Source organism: Nicotiana tabacum, chromosome 16 (assembly GCF_000715075.1).
Source record: "Nicotiana tabacum cultivar K326 chromosome 16, ASM71507v2, whole genome shotgun sequence".
Lineage (NCBI taxonomy): Eukaryota > Viridiplantae > Streptophyta > Magnoliopsida > Solanales > Solanaceae > Nicotiana > Nicotiana tabacum.
Window position 1 is genome coordinate 46,175,734 of NC_134095.1, and position 9,078 is coordinate 46,184,811.

A 9,078-nucleotide genomic window follows, 5' to 3' on the forward strand; every position below is an offset into this window, starting at 1 on the left:
GACCAACTGAAGGTTACTTTTCAGCAGTTCCTCAGCAAATGCTTTATTATCATGGAGATTGATTTTGTATTCAATTCATGATATTTCTAACTAAGCAAATACGTTTTCCAAGTCACAACCAATATAATCCCAGGTTGTTAACTTTAGGCCCCCCTCCCCCTTTTTTTTTTTTTTTTTAAATTTACCTTCAAGTATTTAATTTCAATTGATGTAAGATCTTGAAGAATGCCGTCTCAAATTTTGAAAAGGTGGAAGTCACTTTAAATTCAATTATAATGCTTAGCTCCAAGTTGCAGTACAGTTTCCAATTTTACTACAGAGGAAAGTCAACACTAGCTAGTAGCAATTGTTTGAATAAGAAAGTTTGGTAGCAACATACACTCAACCTGAAGGATTATTTTCCTGCATTCACCATTCCCTACTCATAGACATGGAAACACTGCAAGCCTATGTGTCACAAGCGAGCACGTTAGGTTGTTTACGTTTTGGTGGGATGAAGGGCTTTTGTGCATTACAGCACAAGCCATAACTACTTTTTTTACCTTATTGATTGGAGGTCCCACGAGGATATCTGTGTACTTGTCCATGACAAGTGAGATCTTCGGTCTGCATAACTGGTTGTCGCTCAAACAAAGAAGAGTCTGGTCCTGTCTATATTCAGGCCTGGCCTGGCCCGTCCATCTGTTGCTTGGTCCGGAAGCCGCTATTGCCCCTTAATGAATCGCATGGTCCTTCAACCTTCATTTTGATTCCAGCAGCCTGCAAAACTCTGCCTATGGGTCTCTTATGGGTGCTACAAGGGGTGTTATTACATAAGCATCTTGGATAGCAGAAACGAACAATAGATGGACACCGTTTACCTGATAAAAAGACTATCTGGATCAACTATGATCAGTACAAGTCAATTATTCAGCAAGCTGCTATTTGAGTTGGCGCTACGCAAAGCAAGACAAATAGAACATATTTCGCGTGGAGTTTGAACCAAAGTAAACTATGGAAGCTAGACTCGTAATGTACAATAAGGTGGGAGGTACACAGTGAATGGAATTTGAGCGACACTAGAGTCTTGTATTTATAAAACCTGTTGATGGAAGAACACATGCAGCAAAGTGGAACTAAAATATTGCTATATCATACTCCGTTCTTACATAAGAAGCAGAACGAGGAACAGCAAAAGGCATAACGCCTATCTCAAATCTTGGACCTACAATGCCAAAAAGAGAAAAAAATGCATGGTAACTTGTCAAGTAAATTGACAAATCATATCAATGTAGGTATTACTCTTCAAATACTTGATTCAGTCTTATGAACTATTTCAAAATATCACTCTATGACAAGCATTCTCCTTAAACTTAATATGGCATACTCAAATGATATTCATATTCTGAAAAGTGAATTCAGGAAAAGAAAAGACGGACAGGAGATCATCCTTAATTATGAAAGCCTGAGAATTTCCCTGTTGCAAGTAGTTTGGCACGGCAAGAATGGATCAGATCGGATGTATAGTAGTTCAGCACCAACTGTTATTTAGTTAACCCCGGCCCCCGCCATCTTCGCATCCTGCTATTAGATCCACCCCATTGGACTCAGGAGTCTAACATATGTATATGATTGGATTAAACTCTATTCCACAACACAGCTGCAATAATTACACTAAAAAGAGGTAATGAAACAGAAAGTTGAGCAAAAGCAGCATAAACATTTAAGACTGTCACTAACAAGTCATATTGCGTAGGCAAATACCTCACACCAAAGACCAAACTGCTTTGTGAAGTGATGTAATGCAACAATCCATTTTCTCAAACACTATTGTGACCTCAGTTGCACTAGTTCTTGGACTTGACAAATGGTGACCTTCCATTTCCTAAGCTGCGAAATATGCTCCGCTGGAACTTTTACAAGATAAAAGAAGCTCCCTGCAAGAACTAAAGAGCTCGATCGTTCAACAAAAAGCTGCATTATACCAGAAAGACAAATTTAAAAATATATAATTGGAGAACAATTAAAGAACAAAAGTTAGCTAGGAAGCCCTAAACATATAATCAAGATCATGTTCACACTAATTACTGCAAGTAGCCCTAATTCAATTCTAAGTACCGTGAGAATACGCGTCCCTTAGTGGTCTAAGAAATTCAAAGGGTCACATTATTGACTTAAGGTTTTAGATTGAATGCTCTCTTTTTTGCTTCAGGCTCACTCTTTAGCCTGTTGAATCCGCTTTCTGTGCTTCAAACGTTTTGGGTCTAAGGCAAAATAATTCATTCCCTCAATAATTCCATATTATTCATAAGCAATATGAAGTATCAATATCAAACACCAAGACTATAAAGGGCAATCCAGTGCATGAAGATCACATAGGTCCGAGAAAGGGTTGCATCCCAAGAGGGTGTGATATAGGCAGCCTACCCTAATGCAAACTCGAAACCTTGACCTATAGGTCATTTTACCGTTGGTCCAAGACTCACTCCTGAACACAAAGACTATGTACATAGAAAATAACGAAAACTCACTGATCATGTCAACTCACAAAGTTAATGTACGATTATGGACGACGAGAAGCACTTACACACAGAACTGGATCAGGCGGTGCAAAGCAACCAAAATGAGAAAAAAACAGGCCTAGTGACGATTTTGGTGGAGCAGATGATGTAAAGTGAAGTGTCCCTTGTGCCAAGGAAGAACAACTATACCTTAATAATGCCAAAAATAACACAAGAATGTTTCGATGATAACAAGGACAATGTAAAGAGAAGAATTCAAACAGAGAAAGAGAGCGAGAGAGACGTGAAGAGCGGCACAAAACAGCTGGAAATAACGACATGACCTTTGTCTTTACAAGTAGTTAATTTTCCATCTTCCTAAATTTTGTCTCTTTTTTCATAGTACAAAAATTGACTCTGCCACCCCAGTAATATCTTTGTAAAATGATTTAAGCATACTGCTGCCGTCGGCATTAAGTTTGGTAAACCTCAATTTGTTGTTTGATGAAACTAGTAACTGGACAGCAAAATTACTAAAGTACAATATACTGACACCTTCATTTGATAAATAGTTAGTTATACACGGTTCTTTTTCACCTTTACTGAAAGTGTTGCGCTTTAGGCCAAGTCCGCTCAAAAAACCTCTACCACGATCTAGTGTTTCCCCGTCGAACTAAGTTTGTAGAACCATTGACTTTGATACCAGTTTGTTAGGATTCACTACACTTTATATGTAGCTTCTCAATCTTTTCAACTATCAATGTGGGGCTTTTGTTCGCATTCTTAGAAGAGAGCAGAGGTAGTCCCACAAGCTGAAAACAAAGGTAGAAAAACAAAAAGGAGAAGTAGGATCAACTAGAAACTGCTTTCTATTCAATTTGGCTTATTTGATAAATATCTTATCTGATATATGCATATATCCATCTGAGCTAACATCTGCATCAAGATTGAATTTTGAGTCTAATCTGGAATATCCTTTGAGGCCAAGGCTTTTTGCCCATGGAGGTGAGTGCTGGTCTAGTTGCTGGCTCTCACAACCGGAATGAAATAGTTGTTATTCGTCGAGATGGTGAATTTTCTGTAAGTTGTCTACTTGACCAAGTCATTTCTGTAGTTTTAGTTTCAGTGTTATGTTTGTAATTATGGTTAATGAACTTGAATTATGGTGATCACCAGGCAAGGCCATTGCAGCAGCTGAGTAGTCAAATTTGCAAAATATGTGATGACGACGTGGGGTTAACAATAGATGGAGAGCCCTTTGTAGCTTGCAATGATTGTGCTTTTCCAGTTTGTAGGACTTGTTATGATTATGAGCGCCGAGAAGGTAGCCAAGTTTGTCCTCAGTGCAAAACACGTTTCAAACGTCTAAAAGGTAATGATGGATCATTTATTTTCTCTGAAATGTTCAGCTATTTAGATACTCCTATATTTCTGATTCGTGAACTCTTTATAGGCTGTCCTAGAGTAGAGGGCGATGAGGAAGAAGATGACATTGATGATGTTGAAAATGAGTTCAACTTTGAAAGTGATCACATGAAACATGATTTTCAGTGCTATGGTTTTGAGCACTTTGAGCTAGACATGCCTTCTCATGAGTCAAGAAACCAACTTTCACAAGTTCCTTTGCTAACCAGTGGTCAAATGGTTAAACACTATTACATCATTCACAAATTATTTTTAAAACTAATCCATATGCATTATCATGTCAATAAATTCATGAACAAGACTAAGATTTTAGGCACATTGTGTTGCAGGTAGATAATGATATCGACCCAGAAAAACATGCGCTAGTACTGATGGGATTAGCAGGGTTCGGTGGCAAAAGGATACTTGCCCTTTCCTACCGGGATACCAACACTACAGGTGATACACTATAATAAGACACTGAATCAAAAGTTAGAGTACCTAGTTGCATGGATGGTGAATTCTTGAATTTAGTTTCTGCAGTGCAACCAAGATCTCTGGATCCTTCAAAGGATTTAGCTGCTTACGGGTATGGAAGTATAGCTTGGAAGGAGAGGATGGAAAGTTGGAAACAAAAGCAAGAGAAGCAACAAATGACGAAAGATAGTGTTTGCGAAGGCGGGGATGAAGATGAAGAATTTGACTTATCAGTGTAAGCTTTGCAGAAGCCATCCCATGTGTCTTAGTTTGTCTGAAGATCATCCCAATAAGATAACATAGGCATACCTGCTTTTGGAAAATATGGCAGCAGCAACTAGTATTTAATGCGCTTATGAAAATGATGCTGCTTCTTCAATGTATTTGTTGTGACAGATAGAGATCCAAGCACTTATAAGATTGTAAATTTGCTAATCTTCGCATTACTTTTTGCAAGATCAGGTTGAATTGAAGCAAGACAACCATTATCAAGGGAAATGCCAGTTCCATCAAGCCAAATCAACCCATATCGAATGATCATCATGATTCGGCTTGTTGTTCTTGGCTTTTTCTTTCATTGTAGGGTCTCTCATCCTGTAAATGATACTTATGGATTGTGGCTAGTTTCTGTAATCTGTGAAATTTGGTTTGCTGTGTCATGGATCCTTGATCAATTCCCTAAGTGGCTTCCCATTGACAGGAAGACTTACCTTGACAGGCTGTCCCTCAGGTCAGTTATTAACCAGTTTTTATACTTATTGTGTTTTCTTTCTCTTTGCTAAAAGATGTATAGTCATCTCTTTCACCTGAAAATTGGCAAAACTTTGTCTTTCAGATATGAAAAAGAAGGCCAACCTTCTTTACTTTCTGCAGTGGATATATTTGTGAGTACAGTAGATCCACTTAAAGAACCACCTCTGGTGACAGCAAACACGGTTCTGTCCATTCTGGCGGTGGACTACCCCATCGAGAAGGTGTCATGCTATGTATCGGATGATGGTGCTTCTATGTTGACCTTTGAAGCATTATCAGAAACAGCCGAGTTTGCTAAGAAATGGATTCCTTTCTGCAAGAAATTTAGCATTGAGCCTCGGGCTCCTGAGTCATATTTTTCTCAGAAAATGGATTATCTCCAAGACAAGGTTTTGACTTCATTTATAAAAGAGCGACGAGCAATGAAGGCATGATAATCATGAGTCCCCAATCTTGTTCAGGATTTTAAGCTAAAAGATACTGTCTTTGGTTTTTGGTTGGTGTTTATTTTGAATTGAGCTTTCCTGATGTTGCAGAGAGATTATGAGGAATTTAAAGTACGGATAAACGCTCTGGTTTCTAAGGTGCAAAAGGTTCCCGAGGATGGGTGGACAATGCAGGATGGGACTCCTTGGCCAGGGAATTATGTTAGAGATCATCCCGGCATGATTCAGGTGCTTAAATTTGGATTCACCATATAATGTTGGTTATTTTACTTAACCTCTTTCTTGTTCAATCTAGCTGTAGTTATTTCTTCTTATGTGTATCATTTACAGGTCTTCCTTGGCCAAAATGGTGGGCTGGATACAGATGGAAATGAATTACCTCGACTAGTATATGTATCCAGAGAGAAAAGACCTGGATTCAACCATCACAAGAAGGCTGGTGCAATGAACGCTCTGGTTTGTATTGCATAAAGATCTATTTTTGCGGTATTTTCTTCTGCTCTATAGTCAATACACGGTGTTTCTGTTAATGAGCTTAAAAGCTATTTGACAGATCAGGGTGTCTGCTGTGCTCACTAATGCTCCTTATTTCTTGAATTTGGATTGTGATCACTATATCAACAACAGCAAAGCCATTAGGGAAGCTATGTGTTTCATGATGGATCCATCGCTTGGAAAAAGAGTTTGCTACGTTCAGTTCCCTCAGAGGTTTGATGGCATTGACAAGAACGATCGATATGCTAATAGGAACACAGTGTTCTTCGATGTAAGTGCAAACTTGTTACAATTAAAAAAATACAGATCTGCTTAACATTTGTATATACTTGAATGATTGTGTAATTGCTTTTATATGAATCAGATTAACATGAAAGGATTGGATGGAATTCAAGGACCAATATATGTTGGAACTGGATGCGTGTTCAGACGCCAGGCGCTTTATGGACTCGATGCGCCCAAGCAGAAGAAAGCTCCAACAAGGACATGCAATTGCTGGTTAAAGTGGTGCTGCTGCTGCAAAAGCTGTTGCTCCAGAAGGAAAAAGAAAAGTAAGAAGCCTAAAATGGAGGTGAAGCCTCTTATAAATGACGAAGACTCCCTCGCATTAGTGGTCTCTCAAGAGGGCACCCAAGATAAAGTCACATTTCTGATATCCTTCTGCATACTATGCTGATACCATTTAACTGATATCCTTCAATTTTTTTATGTCAACGTGGCTTGAGCAGGTGACAATCGATCTCCCATCTCTGATCACAAGTTATAAATGAAATTTGGGCAATCTCCAGTTTTTGTTGCATCAACATTGCGAGAAAATGGTGGAACTCTTAGAAGTGCTAGTCCAGCTTCCCTGGTAAAAGAGGCCATTCATGTAATAAGCTGTTGTTATGAAGATAAAACAGGATGGGGAAAAGAGGTAAGTCAGGTCCATCTCTTCAAGTTTCTTGCTTTCTACAAGTATCAAAACTACTTTCGAATGTACTGATCGTTCTACCCAACTGCTTTGAAAATGCAGATTGGCTGGATATATGGTTCAGTCACAGAGGATATATTAACAGGCTTCAAAATGCATTGTCACGGCTGGAGATCCATATATTGCATGCTTACAAGGCCGGCATTTAAAGGATCAGCACCGATCAATCTATCAGATCGTCTCCACCAGGTCCTTAGATGGGCTCTTGGTTCTATTGAAATCTTTCTCAGCAGGCATTGCCCTCTCTGGTATGGATATGGTGGTGGTCTCAATTGGCTCGAACGTTTCTCATACATAAACGCCACCATTTATCCATTCACGTCTCTTCCCTTAGTCGCTTATTGCACTCTACCTTCTGTATGCTTGCTCACAGGAAAATTCATTACACCTGAGGTAAAATCTTTTAACCATAGAAAAGACATCCTATTATCTACATGATCAAGCTGGACTAAACTAAACTCTTCAAAAAGATATCTAATTCTGTTCTTTTCTTGTTCAATCTTGCAGCTTAACAATGCTGCTAGCTTGTGGTTTTTGACACTTTTCATTTGCATATTTGCAACTAGTATTCTTGAAATGAGATGGAGTGGAGTAGGTATAGATGAATGGTGGAGGAATGAACAATTTTGGGTGATCGAAGGCGTTTCAGCACATCTATTCGCTGTGTTCCAAGGTTTATTAAAAGTATTAGCCGGAGTGGATACAAACTTCACAGTAACATCAAAAGCCGGGGATGATGAAGAATTCTCAGAGCTTTATGCATTCAAATGGACAACACTTCTCATTCCACCAACCACATTGCTAATAATAACCATTATAGGAGTTGTTGCTGGCATTTCCAATGCTATAAACAATGGGTATGAATCATGGGGGGCATTATTTGGGAAGCTGTTTTTTACTTTTTGGGTGATTGTTCATCTCTATCCATTCTTGAAAGGACTTTAGGTAGACAGAATAGAACTCCTACAATCATCATTGTATGGTCAATCTTAGTTGCTTCCATATTTTCGCTTTTGTGGGTAAGGATTGATCCATTTTTGGCAAAATCTGATGGTCCAATTCTTGAAGAGTGTGGATTGGATTGTAACTAGTATGGAAACTCAAGTTCAAAGTCATAAATAGAAGAAGAAAAACACCTTACAGATTCTTGTTCTCTCTTTCCTCATGTTTTGGCAATCTGGTTCACAAAACAGACAAAAACATGTGTATATATATTTGTGTTAATGTGGCTAGTCCTATGCATGATATATCAGCTAAAATTTCTCTTTATCTTTCAAATGCTTCCTAATAGCAGTATTATTGATTGTACATTCTGACTTTGATGGCTCTAGAGGGTCATTCATCATCTGTTTTTCACTTCCTGAATTTTAGGTAGTTTGGCTGAGTTAAGGCAAGTAACTTTTAGTGTGTTCCAGTGTAAATGGTATAAGTTAAAAGGTTCACACTTCAACATGTAGTTGAAATACACAAGTTGACAAATATCCATAAGACCATAACCAAACACCAGTTGCATGTCAGCAACAGATATTTGTTACAAAGCTCATTCTGTTTATAAATAAATTGTCTGCTCAGAAAATCACTGAGTTCTTGAGGATAAATGGAGATGCAGAAAATGGAAGCAAAACTCAGCAAAGTTTGTCAGCCTGACAACATAGGAATTAACATCATGCTAGATCTTGTATATTAGACGGAGAAGTAATAATACTCTCGCTTTGATGCATTGGTAGTGTACTAGGTACTCCATTTCAATTGGTTCTGCTTCCATATTCTAAGTATCTAATCTGACTAAGTTTTCCTATCCTGCACGGCTAGTATTTGGTTTTGAGTTTTTATTGTGCAAAGACGTACATTTCCATGATGGGGTTGAGTAGGAATACATGTACATGTTGTCTGCTGTGTGTCTATGCAGATCTTCAGTTAAAATATGTACTTCTTTACTTTCAGTTCAACTTAATTCTTTTCACATGGGATGTGCTATATCTGAAGCAGAACATGTGGTCCTTTATTGTTGTTGAACAATATTCATGGGAGCAGAATATTTATATTGATA

The 9,078-nt window shown here is 38.3% G+C and overlaps 1 long non-coding RNA gene and 1 pseudogene across 2 annotated transcripts; one reads left to right on the forward strand and one right to left on the reverse strand.

Moving 5' to 3' along the window:
- Positions 1–253: 253 nt before the first annotated feature.
- LOC142170684 (uncharacterized) lies at positions 254–2,700 on the reverse strand. Of its 2 annotated transcripts, none has more exons than XR_012700035.1 (3): positions 2,567–2,700; positions 1,744–1,925; positions 254–1,639 (listed from the first exon to the last, which is right to left on the reverse strand). It is a non-coding gene; the product is annotated as an uncharacterized LOC142170684 (long non-coding RNA). The 2 variants fall into 2 exon arrangements; XR_012700034.1 differs by having other exon boundaries at positions 1,744–1,953; positions 2,567–2,690.
- Positions 2,701–3,421: 721 nt separating this feature from the next.
- LOC107813722 (putative cellulose synthase A catalytic subunit 6 [UDP-forming]) lies at positions 3,422–8,213 on the forward strand (annotated as a pseudogene).
- The last annotated feature ends 865 nt before the right edge of the window (positions 8,214–9,078 follow it).